Raw genomic sequence first — 19732 nt, forward strand, 5'->3', positions numbered from 1 at the left:
TGTAATTGGGGGAAAATAAAATTCAATAAAGTCCCAAAAAGAAAAAAAAAGAAAATCACATGGGTTATTGTAAATGTATAAACAGAAATCATTTTCATAAACTAAAGGGCACTGTACAATATACACAAGCATTCCTCCAAGCCAACCCCAATGAAAATGCTATTTTATTATATATCATTTATATAGATAACTACAGTTTCTCAAGTCACCTCATTGTTGTTCATCATCACCATTCTCTCAAACAGGAAAGGAACAGGGGTTATGTTATACTCTTCTAAGTCATTTCCTTGCTTAATCAACTTACATGCCAGAACCTAGTCTATACATATACCCATGGATCTTGCCATCCCCAGCTATTGCATATTCAAAAAGGGGGTATACCCCTAATTATGAAATAATTAGGAATGGCATACAGATTTTTGAGCAAATCTTTCAGGTACAATAAATTTATAAAAAAGAGTCACAAAGTACCAGAGAGCACCATATCTGCTCCAACTCAGAGTGTGTATGATAAAACTGAGGTTTCAGACTACATATTGCTAGTGGGTCCTGAGCCCTGACCAGATTGAAAAAATAAAATAGAGGCAGCTGAATCAGAATATAACTAGAGTCAAGGAAAAGACATGAATAAATATTATCCATTTGAAAAGGACATGCAAAGTTTCCTCAGTGGTTAAATTGGATTAGAAAAAATTATCATTTTATACTGCCCTTATGATTTAACTGATGTAGAGAACTCCCAATAAGAAAACTTCCTTTACAAATGAACATCAGCAACCAACAGAAACTGAAACCACTTTTACATTAGTACATGGTCTTTATGTTGGTGGTGTGGCTGAAAAGAAATATCAGCCTTTTGGCAATGGGATACTCAGAATGTTGGTAGTCTTATTTGTTGATGACAGAGATCCAAACTTAAAGTCTGTCATACTTAGTAGAGTTTGATAGACTTTTGGTGCTTGTCCTTCTTGAAAATATTCCTTGCCACTATTGGGCCTCAGAGTAGGACTTCCATGTAAAATAAGAAATAGCACTGAAGAAATAAGAGGAAATCTTTCAAAAAACTCATTTCAATATGAAGATCACTGTTAAATTACTGGAGGCAGTGAGTGTGTGTGTGTGTGTGTGTGTGTGTGTGTGTGTGTGTGTTTAATAGCCAATTTCTAATTTAAAGATAAAAAAACCTGTGTGGAAACAAAATTGGCACCTCCTCAACTAGCACAGCATCTCTAGTGTGATGGTTCTGCCAAGTTCCAATTGACCATAGGGCCTAAGTACAGTATTATAAAAGTATAAAACCTTAACAAGATACTGATTTAACATTCCTAAACTCCTAGTAAATGACCTAAATACAATAACTATGAAGTCTGTCTCTTACCTATTCAGAAATTCTGAGGAATAGAACAGAACAAATTATCTTTTTCACAGTAGGCAATTGGGCAAGGATCATGAATGTGTTTCCTTATCCCATATGAGCTTTTAGTAAACTCTAAGGAAAATGGTGAACATTTTAAAATACAGTAATATATCAGGGGGGTTGTGTTTTCTATTGTTTCAAAGATATACATATTGGATAAGAAAAAATGGAATAAGGAATGAGGCTTATGGGATACTATAAAAAAGAAAAAAATACTAATCAAACAAAAAACCTTGAGGATGTGAGAAAAGCAGATTCCCTACAGACAAATAGCTTCTGATATTTCTCAGGCCAGATGACATTTAACCCTACATGAGAAGGAACTATCATCAGCATCAAAGAAATCTAAATCTGAGGGATTGAGATGAAGAAGGAAGTGTGTAGAGTGAAAGAGAAAAGAACATATTAATCCATGAAACTGGTATATTTCACAGTCACCTCCTCACTGAACCCTACAATAAATATTTTAGTCTTTCTGAAAGCTGAAAATAACTATCTAGATGCCACATGCTTTATCAAAAATATCTTTACTGAACACTTTTTTGGTGTTCCAAACTAGTGACTGTGAAATAAGTAAATATTGGATTATCCAATTTAAATACATAAATATGATCAAACATAAAATTAATCTCTAAACAAAATATATACCAAGGCTAAAAGTTGTATGTTTAAAATGTTCCCAAAAATTAAATGAAATTATTAACAATGTTGATCTGTAGAATGCCAACAGAAAAGTTGTGAGGACAGGACAAATCAAAATTATGATCTTTCTTTTAAAATATAAAGTATCCATGTTACAATCATGATGTGAATTATCAAAGTTTAACATGACATTTCCTTATGAATCCTCAGTAATTGAAATTTACTATGTCCATTTAATCATGAAAAATATTTTGAGAAATGATGAATACACTATGTTTAAGGAAAATTTGAAATGGTGTGACTACCTTTCAAAAGATTCATCAATACTATAAGTCAAATCAGTGTAACTAAAAAAGCACTTAAAATAATCTTACATATTTAATATATTTTTCATATTTGAATATGTATTAAGAATTCATAATTCCAGTCTACAGTATACAAAATTCTATTCTTTGCTCAGGAATACTATTTTCAATTTTTTTTTCTTCTGTGTGTAGGACAAGTACAAAACCTACAACTTCTCATGATGAGGGTCAGAAATCAGCTCAATGTCCTTATTTCTTTCCCTTCAGAAACAGAAATCCAAACCATAAATTCTCAAGTTTGGAAAGAATCTCACAGAATTCCTACAATAATCCATCCAAATTTTTTTTATTTACCTAAGGTTTTAAGCTCAAACAACAATATTTTCAAGGTAATTAGGTGGAAAAGAAAATCTTATAAAATGCATATATAATACTACATGAACTAAAATTAAATTATTTTATTTAGTTAGTTTTAGTTTTACTTAGATATTTCTTAAAATATTAATCCAGCTGAAAGGAATTACTATATTGTTCCTGTATTACATAATTTCAGTTATAATCTACTTTCTGGCCTGATTAATCTGACAATCTGATTTGATAAAAATTAAAATTATAAAGTCCTACTTTGAAAATATCACTTGTTTTCCTTAGAGAGATTTCCAATTTCAAAAACAGCACTAAGCTATTCACTAATAAACCTTATCCCTGTTTCTGAGAAAGTAAATTCAACATGAGCCTCAATTTCCTTATTTGGAGTGAAAGATTAAATTTGTTTGATCTATAAGGAACCTTTTTACTTCTGATAATCCATGAAGTGTCTTTTTGATACTTGGTCATTGTTTGAAGTGAAAGACATAGGAACAAATCCTAATAGCATCAGCATGTGTCTGTATTTGTGCAAAAACAGAACTAATTGAACATACTACTATAAAACATATACTACTTAACTATATTTTATTTCCAACTTTGAACTTATAATCAACAACATTCTTGAGTACTCTATGGTTCAATGATCCTAAATATAGGAAAAGTGTGTTTTCTTAGAGATTAGTTGATCTGATTAAGGTGGCTTTGGATTAAAATGTGGGGAGAGAAAAGTATACAGAGAAAATTGTCAACAAGTCAAGAAGGGAACATGCATTTGTTAAATGCCTACCATGCACAAGTAACTTTATTAAGTGGTATGAACGCACAAAAAAGGCAAAAATCATTTACTGCCCTCAAGGAGTTTACATTATAATGGAGGAGACAACATATATACAACTATATACAAACATGATAGATACAAGACAAATTGGGGATAATCTCAGAGAGAAGGTCCTAACCTTTAGGGAAACAAGGAAAGACTTCCTCTTCCTAAGAGGGAGAGATTCTAGGCATGGGTCATAGAGAGTAAAAATTCAACTAGTAAAAACATGGAATGACTTGCAGGAATCAAATCAAGGAGGCCAGTGTCACTGGATTAGAGTAAGTGGAAGACAGTAAGATATAAGAAAACTAGAAAGGTAAAGAAGGTCCAGGTTATAAAGGAATTTATAAAACAGAGTACTGTACATTTCATCCTAGAGGAAAGAGGGAACTATTGAACTAGATATAAAAGAGAATAAGACATGACATAAGAAAAAAAAGGAGTATGTATTATATCGTATTGTGTTATATTATATATTATTATATATTTATCCATTATTATTTATTTGTTATATTTATTATATATTCATCACAAAATATTTCTTATTATTTATGTTTCTAAAATGTTTGTTCCTTGTTAAGAATGTTAACAATAATAAGGCCTTTAGTTTTTCATTGATGTTTCCCAGAAAAGGTATATACTTGCGTAGCCCTGTGTGCACATAGAATCAAGGATTTGACAGTTGGGAGGAATCTGAGCTTCTCTTTAGTCCAACCCATTCAGGAAAGCATTCCCCTCTACAAAATGTCTCACAAACAGTCATCTGTCTGAACACCTCCATGGCCTACCATCTCTTGAGGCAGCTCATTCCATTTTTAGACCATTCTCATTTTGAGGACTTCTGGTCTAAATTTTCATCTCTAAATTTTCCATTCCCATTTAATTCCACATTAGAGAAAATTGTTTATTCACACTCCTGACGTATACCGTTGGATGTAGCTTTTCATAAGGAGCGATAGAACACAAGATACAGACATGCAGAAAAAAAAACAGAATTTATAAAGACAAATGACAGTCTTTTGTACTTGAACATACACGCACACACGCGCACACACGCACACGCACACACACACACACACACACACACACACACACACACACACACACACACTATACAATTCCCTTGAAGGGAAGCCTGAGTGGTCCCCACAGGCCCTTGAGAAAACTCTTATCCCCCAGGAGAAGAGAACCACATGGTCACAGAGTCAATAGTCAAACATTAAAGTTTCCTGAGTGAATGCAGGAAATGCAGAGAAGTGGGAGTGGGTTGGCAGCAGTAGAACAGCAGTGTCAGAGCAAAGATAGAGTTTCTTAAGAAGTGGACAAATTCCAAGACCAAGGATTGTGGAAAACACACCTTCTTGGATTAAGCCTTGTAAAAAGATGGGGAGGCAATCCTAAACAAAGCTGAGTTATTGGAGAATAAGTATATTTAGACTCAAGCACGAATAAGGGATCCTTCCTCACTTTTTTATTGGAAAACTATATATCAGCCCCAAAATGATATTCTAATATCACATAGGTGGGAAAATAAGACAAAGAGAATTATTTGAACCTGATCTATACAAATCTTTACAAACTCTATACAGTCTTTTGGTTCTGGATGATAGGCTGCAAGGAAAATGGTGGCAGCAACAACAAAACTAAGCAATGGTTAAGAGACAGTGGGTAGGGGAATAATCTTGTGCTCAATTATTTATATACCAAGGTCTAATCCAGCCTCAGACACTTACTAGCTGTGTACTTCTAGAAGGATCACTTAACCTAAATCTACCTTGGGTTTCACATCTGTAAAAAGGAGACCCTCCTTCCAGGGTTGTATTGAGGCTAAAAGGAGATATTTATCATGAACTTCACAAACCTTAAAATACTATATAAATGATAAGCTATTACTAATGAGCAAAAATAAATATGATGCTTTATATATAATTGACAGATAGATGTGATATTAGTGAAACATGGTGATGAAAAGGGAAAACCTGTTTGAAATGAATTGATTGGATAAAATATAAAATGGGCTAGTTTTTGAATTATCTTGATGCTGCCTGCCATAGAGAGATAATTTTGGAGTGATAAGACCTTCATTCAGGTCTCATATCTAATACATAACATCTGTGGAACACTGGGCAAGTCACTTTCTCAGGGAAAATTTTAGGATCACAAAAAGAAATATGCAATTTTCTAAACGAAATGTATATGACTTTTGTTGATTTCTAGATTTCGTTTTCTATTTTCTTTTTTCTTTTTTTGGTTTTGCTGGGCAATGGGGGTTAAGTGACTTGCCCAGGGCCACACAGTAAGTGTCAAGTGTCTGAGGCTGGATTTGAACTCAGGTCCTCCTGAATACAGGGCCTCTGCTCTATCCACTGCACCACCTAGCTGCCCTCTAGTTTTCTATTTTCAATGTCTATCCAATATGTATGTACTGATGGACCAGCTTTATAAGTTATCTTTGAAACTGCATATCATAGGCAATCTTCCTTCACGTGGTTTTTCCTGTGTGGATAGTTGAGCTGTACTCTTCTAAATGACTAATTTTTTTTTTTTAATAGTTATCCTGTTGAAGATTAATTTGACATGTTCTGTTTGGACATAAACCAAATCAAAACCAGATGTGATGGGCTGATGTTAAAAAGCTAAATTTAGGCTTGATGTCAGGAAAAATTCCTAACAATTATATTTGTTCTTCTGTGATATGGACTGTCTTGAAAGAGGGTGGGTTCCCTTTTACTGAATATGTTTAAGTAGTGGTTAAATGAATAGTTTGTGGATACATTAAAATAGGTATTACTTTGGGGTATGGCTTAGCCTAGAGGTCCACCAAGATTGATTCCAAATGTAAATTTTTATTCTTCTTTTGAGTAGGTGATAACTAAAATTCAATATGAATCATTAATCCAGAATATTCCATGTTAAACGTATATTTTTAAGCATTGTTATTAAAATAGACAAGTATATATGGATTTTACTATGATTCTCAATAATCTCATGGGAAAGACAGAGAGAAGACTATTAAATGTCAGTACAGTTATATGCCAGGCTATAAATAGGTTGATTGACTGAACTCAAAAACACTAATTAATTGATATCAACCTGAATGAACATGTCCAGGAGAAAGTACTGGGGATGTAGACTTGGGATTTATTTCTTTTTTCCATAAATGTATTTTATTATTTTTCAGTTACACATAGAGATAGTTTTCATAAGTTTTTATAAGATTTCTAGTTCCAATTTTTTCTCCCTCCCTTCCCTCCCTCCCCAAGACAGCAAGCACTCTAATATAGGTTATATATGTACAATCACATTAAACATATTTCTGCATTAGTCATGCTCTGTAAGAAGAATCAGAGCAAAACGGAAAAACCTCAAAAAACAAAAACAAAATAGAAATAATATGGTTCAATCTGCATCTAGATTCTATAGGTTTTTTTCTGGACTATGAGAGCATTTTCCATCATGAGTCCTTTGTAACAATCTTGGACCATTGTATTGCTGAGAAGAGTCATGGACTTGGAATTTATTTCATTCATCCTTTACCAGTAGCTTAGATGAAGACAATAGAGTATAATTATCAGATTTCTGCATGACACAGATATGAAGGGGATAGTTTACACACTGGATATGAGATTCAGTATTCAACAATCTCAAAGCAGACTGTAAAGAAAGTATCAAAATTAACAATGTGAAATTTTGACATGCCAATGGACATATCAATTATGTGAGTAGTCTCTCCAATGACATATAACAGAGCAATTTATGGCTTCCTATCTATGTGACACTTGTCACCATCTCTTCTGTAAATCCTCCACAGGGAGTCCAACAAACATAAATGGGACAGTCCTTCTAGATCTCAGCATTGTGTGCATACTAGTGAAGGCAAGTGGTCATACTTCCCTTATTCCTTCCTCTTGTTACATAACTAGCCCACCACTTTGAATGGTTCATCTATTTCTATTGTATTGCTTTTCCAGTGCACTTTTTCATTGGTTATATTATGCTGTGGCCTACTCACACAGATCATTCATCTCTCCACTGACCTTTGTATGGCTTGAAACTTGTTCTTAATAGCACAGTATTCTATGCTTCACAGACATAAAGCATCATTGGAAGAATTCTGGTTTTAGAAAGATGGACCTTCCTTTTAGGAAAAGGTCTTGAGGCATTAGAAGCAATGTGCAATTATGCAAATACCACCCACACCACTCTGTTCCTATTGAAATGAGAAATGAATTAGGGTAATGTCTTACACTTGAGCTCAAAAAGTCAACTACACAGGTAAATGATGGAGGTTAGGGAGAATATAGACAAAAAGCAATTCATGTGAAAAAAACAACGAAATTATAGGAATTTCAAAGGTCAGCGTGAGTCAGAAGCATGTGATAGTCGAGAAATAATGTAATCATAGGATAACTAATGAAATATAGTGTCCACAGAAAGGGCCACTGATTCTGAGTAGCTACCACATGTTGCTAGCAGTAAATAACATATATTAATGATGAAGTCTGTCAAGAAAACTAAAAATCTCCAATACTAATAGGCAGTGCTTATGAGGGAAATACAAGATGCAACAACTAGATGTTTTCATAACATGAAACTTGGTTGGGAAGAGAGCCCAATGCACAAATCCCACTTTTTATTCATTTAATAAACCACATTTTATTCTCTCCCTCTCTTACTTTCCTAAACATGATTACTGTGATACACTGCATAAAACAGGCAGTTATTCCTTCCAAAAACATATTTTTCCCTTCAGGATTAGGATAGAAATATATTCACATACTACCCAATGCGACTTTGCCCCCATGTTACCCTAAGAGTAGGGAGAAAGTAGGGATAGGAAGAAGAAATTACACTGAATAATACTCTTCTATCTGTGGGTGTGCTGGAGCCAGATCAAACTGGATTAGGAGAGACTTTGTGAAGTTTTCAGTGTGAGCATTTACACCTTAGAAATTGCCAGGCTCTACAAATCAGTACTTGATTTATTGTTCTGTTTATTGTCTAGATTGGAGAAAATGCTAATAATGCCTATTAAACATAAAAGTGTACGATACTTTCCAGAGATCCAGTTAAACATTTATCAGCACACCCATGCTTTTATCTGACATCTACTCCTTCTTTCCAAATTTGATGCCAAAACCTCAGAGTAAAGAAGTTTTGCATTCATGACACCTTGTAAACCAATACAAGTAATTACACTATTACAATATAATTTCCTTGTGAAGAGACAGGAAGTGATATTTTCTTATTTTTATTTGTGCTGCCATGACATAGCACATGGAAGGCACAATCAAAACAATGGTCCAATCTGATAGTTTCAACTAATTCCTTCCTCAGTTGAATTTAGACAGCTCATCCTTATGAGCATTCCATTTGAAATTTACTAATCTATTCATATACTGATTGAGCATGTTATGTTTCTTATGATAAGTGTTATATAACTAAATAAATTACCCAGAGAGCTTTATAGGTTATGTTGCCTAGGACTTGCTTCACATGCAGACATACATTATAAATAATGGCACAATATAATAACATTAAAACATTTCAAATTAGCCTTCCATTACTTTGTCATCAATGTTCAATATCAGACAATTATCTACCTTAGCAATTGAGCACCTCTTAAACAATTCACTGGTCTACTTTTTGTTTCATACTTGGTGAAATGAAATACTTACTTTTCTTACCCAACATTACAGCCACAAATGACAATTTTGGCACCTAGGGAAAGCTCCATAAAATATGTCTTCAGCAAGAAACCTGAAAAGGCACTGTCAATCAATGTTTGTAGAAGGATAAGGATAAGGTCTTATAAGAAAAAAAGAATACTGTCCTATGTGTTTTATGAGAAGGAGAAACAACATCCCCTAGGACACCAACTTCCATGATTAGATGCAGGAAGAAAATACTAGGATATTGATGCCACCTGGGATGGAGGAAGTAGGGCTGGACAAGATCCAGAAAGGATTTAACCTGGAATATCCCTGCCTCAGGTGAGGGAAGGAAACTTCTGTTCTAATTAATTGTATTTGCTAACTAAGTATCCTACATTGCTAAAATAGTAGAATTCCATTGGCACCCCATAGATTTCAGTAACGAATTAAGCAATCACTCTGCCCTAAGCAAGGTTGTCCTTAATATGATCTCTTTCTCCTTGCCTTATATCTTACAGGAAAAATGAAGTGATTCACTGTGAACTGCCTCCTCTCCTATCACTCAGGTGTCTTCTACTAATCTCTCCTTCTTTATTCCTCTTTCACATGAGGAAGTGTTCATATTCCTTATGAAGACTAACCACTCTGCTTATTTGAGAAATCCCATTCCATCCATCGTCTCCAATATACTGACTACTCTGTCATCCCCACTCTCAGTTGTTTTCAGTCTCTTCTTGTCTATTGGATCATGGCCTACTGCTTACATACATGTGCATGCCTTAACTAACCTGGGGTGGAAAAAAAAAAAACTTCACTTGATCCCTGATTCCCTGCTATTGCGCTATATCTCTTTTGCATTTGTACCTAGAGTCCTTGAAAAAAAAGCTATCAACTTTTGGAAGAACTTCCACTTTTTTTCCTCTCCCTCTCTTATTAACACCTTATAATCTGCCTTTTGACTTTATCATAATATTTCTCTCCAAACTATGGATCACTCTCTCTTCCTTGATATTGTCTTCTCTTTCAGTTTTCAGGACACCACCCTCTCCTGGTTTTCCTCCTGCTTATCTAACTACCCCTCTATCTCCATTGCTCAATCCTCCAACAGATCTTGTATACTAACTAAATATAGGTGTCCCTCAATAGCCTGTCTTGGGTCCTCTTTTCTTCTCCCTCTATACTACTTCACTTGGTCACCTCAATAGCTCTGATGGATTTAATTACCATCTCTATGTTGATGGTTCTCAAATCTACCTTTCCTACCCCACTCAGCTGCTTCTAATATCACATCTCCAACTGCCTCTCAAATATCTTGAACTGGAAGCCCAGTAGACATCTTAAATTCAATATGTATAAAGCAAACCTCATTATCTTTCCCCCTAAATCTTTCCCCTTCCTACTTTCTCTATCATTGTAGAGGGCAACATTGTCCTGCCAGTCTCTTAGGCTCACAACCTAGGGGTCATCCTGGATTCCTCCCTACCTTTCACCCTTCATATCCAATCTATTGCTAAGGCCTGTATATTTTACCTTGGCAAAATCTCTTAGATATACTCCTCTCTCTCCTCTGATACTCATACCACTTTAGTGGATGGCCTGATCACTTCATGCCTTGATTATTGCAATAGCCTACTGGTGGTTCTGACTTCTTCAAGTTTTTCCCCACTTTAGTCAATCCTCCACTCAGCCACTAAAGTTATTTTCCCAAAACATAGGTCCAATACTGCCTCCCCCCACCCTCCCCCCACACAGAGTAATCTCCAGATGTTTCCTAATGCCTCCAAGTGCAAATATAAAAAGCTCCATTTGACATTCTAAGCCCTTCATAATATAGCCCCCTCCCACTTTTCCAGTCTTTTTACTCTTTGTTCCTCAACATTTACTCTTTCATCCAGAAACATTAGTCTCCTGGTTATTCCATCTCTTAGATTGAATAATTATCGCTGGCTATACCCCATGTTTGGAATTTTCTCCATCTCCCTCTCTGATTACCAACCTCTCTGGCTTCCTTTAAGAGCTAAACTAAATCCCATCTTCTATAGGAATCCTTCTCCAAGTCTCTTCAGGTTTTCCCTCTGTTAATAATTTCCTATTTATCCTATATATAGTTTGCTTTGTATATATTTGTTTCCATGTTATCTTCCTGTTAGGCTGTAAGCTTCTTAAGGACAGAGAATTCCTTTGTCTCTTTTTGCATCCCCATTGTTTAGCACAGTACCAGACACATAGTAGGTACTTAATAAAAGCTTATTGATTGAAGTGTCCCATATAATTACAACTAAAAATCAAATTTATATATATGTGTGTGTGTGTGTGTATATATATATACACACACATACATATATACATACACACATACATATATATACACATACACACACACATATATATAACCTTAATGTGTTATATAGATGCTATAGTAATAATAACAATAATTATTATTCTATAAGATATTATATTATTTTTACTTGAGTAGGTTTGACTATAGCCCATGAGGAAAATTGATTGCTTCCTCTGTAACAATTTTCTAGAGCAACCTAGAAGAGCAAATAGAGCACTGGATTTGAAGGCCTGGTTTCTAATTCTATCTCAGAAATTTACCTATTGTGTGACCCAGAACAAGTCACTTTTTAATGTTTGCATCAGTTTCCTATCTGTGAAATGAGGATGTTGAACTTGACTCTTTGATCCCTTCCTGGCTCCAAACCTATGATCCTATGATTTTTAAAACATATCACAGATGGGGCAGCTAGATGGTGCAGTGGATAGAGCACCGGCCCTGGAGTCAGGAGTACCTGAGTTCAAATCGAGCCTCAGACACAACACTTACTAGCTGTGTGACCCTGGGCAAGTCACTTAACCCCAATTGCCTCACTAAAAAACAAAACAAACAAAAAAACCCCCATATCACAGAATTATTGTGAAGTTCAATAAGAAAATGTAGTGATATGCAAATTGTTTGTACCAGTCATTATTAAGGTAGAAAGTTTTAATTAAACAAACAATTCATAGCATTGAGTTAATGCAGAACATATGAATTTTACTAAATAATCTTTCCTAACGGGGGGCATTAGTGAAGTCTAGGTATTTAGCAATTATATATACACACACACACACACACACACATACATATAGTATATATTTACAAATATGTTTTGATATATTGATAACTCAAGTTATAAAAAGTCCTTAAATATAAATTCATTTTTAGCTTATTCAGTTAAACAGATTTATATTCTTTTTAACACTTTTTATTTACTTATATCCAGTAATCAGGGTTATGTTACTTGCCAAGCTTCATACAACTAAGTAATCATCTGAGGTGGAATTCAACCTAAGGTCCTGACTCCAGGGCTGGTATTTTATCTACTGTGCCACCTGGTTGCCCCAACAGATTTCTACTCTTTAAACATGTGGTCATGGTCCTGCCTTAATGTTTTATGTGTATCAAATTTAGAGACAGGGGCAAAGACAAGAATTTATAAATAAAAGCCAAATTAAAAGCTATTCATTTCTAAAATGAGCTTCAAACGAATACCCCCATTAATCTATTCCTTCATTTGAAGATGACAAGATTTCCCTGACATTATAGACACCTCTATGAAGATGTTATTCAAAGCTATAGTCAAGCATGTATTATTTATTACAATGCAAATTTAACATATTGTATCTTATAATTCAAGTAAGTTAGAGAAATAATTTTGCAAACTGTTCATTTTTGTAAAGCACAATGGCCACCAAGCAGTGGCATGAGCCCTTATTATCTCCTGTGTTCAGTGGGATTTAATTCTATTCATGCCTTAGTCCCATTAATCATTTCTCTCTTTCTATTTTCATCATTCAGAAACACCCAAACATGCACCATCTATCTCTTCATTGTTCAGTAAAGGAGGAATAATAATTAATAATAATATCAGCTACTTCCTATTCTACATTACCATCTTAATCACTTTTTCTGAGGTTTCAACATTTTTGATACAATCTTTCTCTTTAATAGATATGTTTTCCCCCTATAACTCCCACTTCAAAAAATCAAGTTCAAAACATGGAAACATTTTTATACCCTATTACTTTGTCATAATTTCTCTATGCAAAGCACTTTGCTAAGTAGCAAGAAAAAAATTAAAGCATGAACACAACATGCTAAAATATGTTTGTTTTCATTCTACTTCACTCCTCTTTAAAAGGCATCTGTAATTATATCAGCATCTACACCTACATTGTCCCTTATTTACTTTTTAGTACAGTCAATTGCTGTAAGGAATAAGCAGGAAATTACTTTTTAAAGTGATCCTTTAAAACACAGAATACGGTTTGCTTTTATGTATCCAAAATACTCATGGCAAAATTCAAGCTATTGTTAGGCAAGTACCACTGCCTCAGAAATGTATAACTGCACATTATGGAGTCCTACAAACATCATGCAACAGGAGGTATTACATGCCCTTGGGCTCACAGAAAGAGATTCTCATATGCATGATATATTATACCTTTTGAAAAAATATATAGCACCGAGTAACCTGATAAGATATTTGGGATAAGTGATTCACTTAATAGTGTGTTTATCCCCAAAATATATTTAATCTGATATATCTTATTTCATAAAGCACATAACAGTTGCACCAAACTGTGCACTTAATGCTATGTTTACTTTCAGTTTAGAATGCTGTGGTTATCACCTCATCAGATTCTCTATCATAATATATTCTTGTGTTCCAGTAGTGTCAATATGGAATTGACTACTATAGGTCACTAGATAGTATCAAGATTAACAGATAAGTTTCCATTCCAGATAATAAGATAAATTAGAAAGTAGTGGCTGCCATTGTTCATGGCCTCAGTTTTCATTCATCAAGGAAATATTCTACTAACTGTAAAGTATGTGGGAAATTGTCACTGCAACAACAACAAAAACAAAAGGTACAGAACATGTCTATACTCTGGACTTTCAATATATCTAATAACGAGCAGATGTAGAAATCTTTGAAGTATGATGCATAACAATCAATCAAGTTTTTCTGGAGCATCTTTCTACTCTCTTTGCAACTCTATGTTAAGTACAGCATACTTGAACTGGTAAATCCCCCCCACCCCCATGTATCAGGATGCAGAAATCATCACACATGTCAACAATCACATTAAGCAATGGAAAAACCTTCCATTTTTCCCCAGCCATGATCAAAGATATCCAAGCCATTAGCAGAGAAACATCAAAAGTACTAGCTATGTAGCCAAAAAAAAAAAAAAAAGTTCTCAAGAGGTAATGTTTTTGCCAAACAAGCAGATAAAGGTTTAAGGAATGGAATGAAGGATAATTTGGGAAAATCTTCATGAAGTTAGAATAGACTGAAATTCTTGCCATTGTTAAATTGTACCAAATAAAATGTACAAGTTACCTATATGCAAAACCTGCCATTTGGACAGAATTTATCCAGATTTATCTACTTCTAAATGTTTATGAAAATGTTTTGTATTAAGTATTCGAAAAGCTTATGTATTATAAGGGTGATTTAAAAAGGGAGAGTAGTTGTAATTAGTAGGACATCCCAGAAAGATAGAATCAACACAATGAGAAGGAAAGACAAAGTGAAAGAAAATTCAAAAATAATCACTGAATGTGATTTGTTTTTACTTTGCCCAATATCCGCAAATGAGTAGTTTGCTGTGATGCTAGAAGGCATACACACATCCATACATACAAAAAACAAAAAGCTTGACAAGAACAATATTCACATGAACAATATTCAATGAAATGATTTTGACAATCTGGGGGGCACACATGAAAACTGAATTTATGAAGAGATGAAGCAGTCCAAGTGTTTTACCACATCTAATTCCTGCAAGGTAGAATCTTAGGACAAGTCTCATTGAGTCCTCAAAGAGAAACCACTTATCTAAAAGATTCAGAGAATGGCAGATTCATGCTGGGGACTCTTCATCCAGCCCTAGTGCTGGTAAGCCCATCTCACCTTTTCCTTCTAACACAGCTTGCATGGTTTCCACTACCTATTTAGGGGTCAGTGTTTCATTGAACCCCTGATGCTTCTGTACATTTTTCCTGCTCTCTCCTTGTTCCCATTTGGGCTGTCACAAAAGCCTGGAGAAGTGGAATCGCTGCATGGAAACACTTCAGAAATGTAGGGGACGGGGGCATGGGAAGCTATCATAGCATATTTGACTTTCCAAAAGGGGAGTCTCAGTCCATGTCTGTTTCACAGCAAACCAGTACATTTAGGCTAGGTTAAGGGTAGAAAGACATTCTTTATCTTTGCCACCCAACACACCAGCAACTAAGAAAAATAGAATAAAACAAATATACTCAAAATCTTACCTTCCCCTAAAATAAAAAACATCTGCATCTGTCCACCCCTAGCATCAGGGCTCCGGAACCTACGCCTTCTTTTACCCAGCTCCCGTCCTCAATGGTTACCAAGATCAATGCTTGGGGGGGGGGGGAGGGGGAAGAAAAGGGAATAAAACACACAGAGAACATGGTTTTGTCCCCTGTTTTTTTTACTACACTCTCTTCTATCATCCCCACTTCCACCACACATACACAAGTACTTCCATGCACACATGCATACAGAGTTCTTGGGTTTGAAGGACCTGCGGAGAAGAAAGCAATGATACCCCAAGCCTCCTCTCTGGCATAACAGAGGAACTCAACACTGGGACCGCAGATACACTAGAGAAAGTTGGTAAGACTGATAATAGAGATCCAAGACTAGAGGCGCAAATAAATAAATAAATTAAATAAAAATAAAAAAGTAGGATTTCTGATCTCCCTTCAGAAAGACTGAACGGTCCTATCTATACTTCACTTGGGGGCCTTGGCACCACTACCTCTTCCCTCAGCCCTCTCCTTCCTAAGTTCAATTTAGGGAGCAAAGGCTGCGAGCGGCTGCAGAAAGTTCAGCGCATCCCGGCTTCCCCCCGTTCGCCCCATGGCACCTGCACCTGCCATTGACGTGGGCTCTGGGTAAAGCGCGCTCCCCAGCCAGAGCCCTGTCACTAGTTCCACCTTCCACTTCTCTTTGACAGTCCTAGCCTCCTCCTGATCCCCCAAACAGCTCGGATGCTCCCCTTTCTCGTACCACCGCTTTACTTGCACCCGGACTTTATGACGCGCCTACCCCCTGTATTAGGGTCGAAGGGGGTTTGCCGAAACCTTCTTGCACCCACGGGTCCGTCACTGACATCCTCATTCCCCGCGTGCACTCCTCTACCAAAGGAAGGGGAAAAGAAAAAGAAAAAGAAAAAAACAAAAAACCAAACACCAGCACAAGACCTGCTCGCCTTTGCCAATGATCCTGTGATGGGGGAGTGAAGTGAATAAATGCCATACGAATATATAATAAATAAACCACACTGGAGCGGAGGTGCCTAGGGAGCAGACCTCAGGGAGCTCACCTGGAAATCTCCGGCTGCCCTCCCTTTGCTCCGCGGATTACTCCCCCAGCTCCCCACAACGCCTCTTCACACTTCCCCGGGGGAAGAGCGAGCCAGCTCCGGCCTCTGCCCACCCCAGAGAGGCTTCTTCATATCGTAGCCCCGGGATGGCAGTAGCTCCTAGAGTGGCTGAAGAGCGGAGAATGAGCCAGAAGATGGGAAAAGAGAAGGGACCGCTGTCACCTACGGATAAGCAGCAGCAGCAGCCGCTACTGCTACCGCCGCCGCCGCCGCCGCCGCAGCTGCTGCTTGGTCACTTCGCCCCCGCCCCCTCCTCTTCTCCCTCCCTCATCCCTCCCACACCCCCCCCTCCTCCTCCTCCTCCCTCCACCCCTCCTCTTCCTATAGCAGAAGCCTGGAGGCTTCTCACTGGGCTGGTATCATTTACGTAACCAGTCCCCCCAATCCCTCATCCTCCCCACCCCCAACCCAGGGCTTGGGCTCTGCGCGCTGAACAAGCTCCAGCTGCACTAGGAGCAGCCAAGACAGCTCGAGCAATGTGCACAAGTCCCGCGATACTTGGCCATTGCATGCCCCCAGATTCCAGCCTTGCGGTCGGTGCCTTCTCCGCAGAAGCCCGGCACTGAAACCCTGTCTACTCCTGAACCCAGGGCGAGATATGAATCCGGTACCCGCAGCGGGCGAGTACTGTGTCTACCACACCAAAGAGTGGAATGGATTCTGGGGCGGGGGAGAGAGGTTACAGGGATGCGGCTGAGTCCTAAGAAAGATCTTGCCCACTCTCCTCCCATGCATGCCCTCTGTCATCCAAAATGACTGCTTAACTGAAGAGTTTAGATTTATTCTGGAAGAAGGGAATAAACGGAATACTCTCCCAACACAGTGCTGTCCAAACGTCCTGATCGACTCTTGAGTAATCCAACTGGATGCTGATTGTCCCTTCCAGATTATGCTGGAAAATTGAGAAGCACTGGTGCCCTTAATTTGCTCCAGAGGGGTGTGGCAAAAGCAAAGCTTTAATTAATGGCGGGAGGAAATGAGATCTCTGGGTCTACCTCCCAAGTAAGAATGTGTTTTCTCAGGCTCTTTTCTTTAGAACCAACAAGAAAAGGTACTGTATTAGGTCTTTAAAACAGGCACACATAAATTAGCACTCAAACGTGCAGTCGTTAATTTTTGAGCAAAAGGTTAAGCGTTTGAAGCAGTGTAATGGAAAGAGTATAGGTCTGTACTGCAGCCTTTCTGTCTAATGTCAGCTCTGTAAGGTACTCTGTATAGATCACTTAACGTTTCTTTGCTTATCTCTTCATCTGTCAAGTAGGGACAAGAATGTCTTCCCTAACCTCACCAGGTTATTATGAAAAGGAAATGAGAATATGTAAAAATTCTCTTGAAAAGTTGAAAAATGTTAACATGGCATAATATATACACACACACACACACACACACACACACACATATATATATATATACATATATATAATTAATTATATTTGAGAATGTTCATGTCATAAAAGACATGGAGGACAAGTATTTGAGCATGTGCAATTTCAAAAATGACAGAAATGCATAGCCAAGTAGTATCCTGACAGGAAACAGACTCTGTAAGAACAAGTGGGAGGCCCTTAGTGGACTGAGAGGAGACAGTGAATAGAAGCTTAATCAGAAAACAATGACAAAAATCTCAAAGAGAAGTGATGGTGGTGATCTGGATTGGTGAACAGAGAGCCCCCACTAGTGAAAATATGGATCCACATAGGTATAAGAGTGCTGATGGGAAAAGAGAACCTTAAAGTATGGGAAACAAGGCATATCCTTTAGGCGATCATCTTTTCTCCTTCTACAAGTCAATTAATCAATATTGTCATTTACCAAAAAGATTTGAGTATCTACTTTTTTCATATTTGAGTACCTACCTGAGGCCCTTTCAGCATTCTATCATTTCAAATTGGCTACTCATCTGTCTATTCTGCTCTTTCCATCTTCTTACTAGCATCTGCTATGTGCCAGACCCTGTGTAGGTCCCAGGATTAGAAAACAACAAAAGTCCTTTAATCCAAAGAGTTTACATTCTGATAGAGGAGACAGCATGCACATATCTAAGCAGATGTCAAACTCATAAAAAAAAAGAGAGATACAAGGAGTTTTAGGTGGGGAAGAAGGGGGAGAAAAGTCAAGTAGCTGGGAGGATGCCAAAGTTAACTCTTGAGTTGATTCTTGAAGGGAAGCAGGGATTAAGAACCTACCAATGCTATCCTTTGTGTGGAATTTTATAGAAAGGCATTGTTGTTGTTTTTTGTTTCCACTATAAACACTATCTCCAGTGCTTGGATTTATTGTCCTGTTACCCCTTCCTTGAGCTCTGGCTTTCCTGTGGGGCAGTCGTTGACTATGTGTTTTACTTACAGACATCCAGTAGAACTTCCTCCATTTATGAGTCAAGTTACATTTATTAAGCACATTAGCTATCTGTACTTTCCAGGTTGTGTTGAAAGAGGGTCTCTGCAGGCAACAATTGAGCCATCTCTTGGTAAACAGGTGCATGGGTAAAGGAATGGCATGCATTTCAGATCTTATTTCATATATTTCCTCAGATCTAACTGGCTATGAGACCCTACACAAGTCAACCTCCCTCATTCTGTTTCCTTGTCTACAAATTGATATACTAATACCACCACCCGCCTAGGGTTGGAAGGGTTAAATGTGATAATATATGTAAAGTACTTCACAAATTTTAAAGGGCTATGTAAATACTATTATAATGATTACATTTAATATATATTAGACACCTGCTATGTACTGTACAGATAGGTGGCACAGCAGATAGAGTGCCAGACCTATAGTCAGTAAGGCATCTGCCTGAGTTCAAATATGATTTCAGATACTTACTAGCTGTGTGACACTGGGCAAGTAACTTAGTCCTGTTTGCCTCAGTTTTATTGTCTGTAAAATGAGCTGGAGAGGGAAATGGTAAACCATTTCAGTAACTCTGTGAAGAAAATACCAAATGGGGTCACAAAGAATCAAATATGACCAAAAATGAATGAACAGCAATTAATATATTATTCAGGAAAGTCTGAATCATTATTTCAGAAAATATGTGTCATCTAACTGC

The 19732-nt window shown here is 36.9% G+C and overlaps 1 protein-coding gene across 4 annotated transcripts in view; it reads right to left on the reverse strand.

The window, feature by feature from the left end:
• The window catches only part of GALNT13 (polypeptide N-acetylgalactosaminyltransferase 13), an 815643-nt gene extending 798730 nt beyond the window's left edge, over positions 1-16913 (reverse strand). For 3 of the 4 annotated variants that reach the window (XM_043997002.1, XM_043997000.1, XM_043996999.1), the window contains exon 1: positions 16618-16913. The gene's annotated coding sequence lies outside the window, so the exon portion shown is untranslated. Of the gene's footprint in view, positions 1-16340; positions 16451-16617 lie in introns of those variants that run through there. The other variant, XM_043997001.1, reaches the window with a different exon arrangement.
• Between the last annotated feature and the right edge of the window lie 2819 nt (positions 16914-19732).

The sequence above is a fragment of the Dromiciops gliroides genome, chromosome 3 (assembly GCF_019393635.1).
Source record: "Dromiciops gliroides isolate mDroGli1 chromosome 3, mDroGli1.pri, whole genome shotgun sequence".
NCBI classification, from domain to species: domain Eukaryota; kingdom Metazoa; phylum Chordata; class Mammalia; order Microbiotheria; family Microbiotheriidae; genus Dromiciops; species Dromiciops gliroides.